This window comes from Pteropus alecto, unplaced genomic scaffold (genome assembly GCF_000325575.1).
Source record: "Pteropus alecto unplaced genomic scaffold, ASM32557v1 scaffold14, whole genome shotgun sequence".
Classification (NCBI taxonomy): Eukaryota; Metazoa; Chordata; class Mammalia; order Chiroptera; family Pteropodidae; genus Pteropus; species Pteropus alecto.
Genome location: NW_006436810.1, coordinates 2,169,963 through 2,171,367, shown reverse-complemented (window position 1 = coordinate 2,171,367; position 1,405 = coordinate 2,169,963). Strand labels below are relative to the sequence as shown.

The window sequence follows — 1,405 nt, the reverse complement described above, 5'->3', positions numbered from 1 at the left end:
ATTATTGTTGAATTATCTATTTCTTTCCTTAATTCTATATATTTGTGTTTTATATATTTTGGGGTTGTGTGTTGTGTTAAGTGTGTATATATTTGTAAGTGTTATGTATCCAGGATTGATTGATCCTTTTCCAATATGTAACATTTTTCTTTGACTTTTGTAACAATAATTGACCCAAATTCTATTGTACCTGATATTATTATAGGCATCCTAGCTTTCTTTTGGACACTATTTTTATGGAATACATTTTTCATCTCTTTGCTTTTAAAGTATTTGTGTCTTTGGATCTAAAATAAATCTCTTGAGAATGTGTTTCCATAGTGTAGTGGTTAGCACATCTGCTTTACACACAGAAGGTCTTGGGTGCATGCCCCAGTGGAGCCACGGTCCATGGTCTATGGCCATACCACCCTGAACAAGCCCAATGTCTGATCTCGGAAGCTAAGCAGGGTTGGGCCTGGTTGGTACTTGGATAGGAGACCACCTAAAAAGACCAGGTACTGTAGGCATAAATAATAACAAGTAATAAAAAATAAAATAAATCTCTTGAAGACAACATGTAGATGAATCATATACTTTTTCTATTCTGCTAATAACTGATTTTTTTATTAGAAATTGGCTGTTCATCTTAGTCAGGATCCCTTTTACATGATAAGTTCCTTCATTTTTCACTGCTTTCAAATTTCTCTTCTTGTTTTTGTCTTTTGCCATTTTGGCTATAAAATAACATGATTTGAATCTCTTTGACTTTATACTCCTTAGAGTTCATTAAGCTTATTGGATGTGTAGGTTCAGACTTTCATTAAAGTCAAGAAGTTTAAATTATTATATCTCCAAATATCTTTCTGTTCATTTCTCTCTCTCCTCTCCTTCTGGCACTCCTATTGTGCATCTATTGTTACATTAGAAGGGGTGCCAAAAATTTCTTCAGCTTTTTAAATTTTTCTTCATTTTTATTTCTGTTTCTCAGTTGGGACAATTCAATTCAAACTCCCAGTTCATGAATTCTTTCTTCTATCTGCTTAACATTCTACCGAGGTCTTTGAAGATTTTTGGATTACAGTTATTGTACTTTTTTTAACTCCAAAATTTCCTTCTGTTTTTTTAAAATAATTTTTTATCTCTTTATTGATATTTCGTTTGTTGAATAATTATTCTTTTAGGTTTTTTTTTAGTCCTTTCCTTGCAGTTACCTTTTGCTGTTGAGTGTATTTAAGATAGTTGATTTAAAGTCTTTTTATAATACCATATCTATGTTTCCTCAATGTTTCTGTTTTTCTTTTCCTGTGAAAGGTAAACAGTTTCTTGTTTCTTGCATACCTCATAATTATTTTTGTTGCTGTTGCTTATTTAATTTTTATGCTTAGAACACTAGAGTTTTATATAAGCCCTTATGCTAAAAGCC

At 31.4% G+C, this 1,405-nt stretch overlaps 1 pseudogene; it reads left to right on the top strand.

Moving 5' to 3' along the window:
* Positions 1-393: 393 nt before the first annotated feature.
* LOC112481329 lies at positions 394-509 on the top strand (annotated as a pseudogene).
* Positions 510-1,405: the final 896 nt, after the last annotated feature.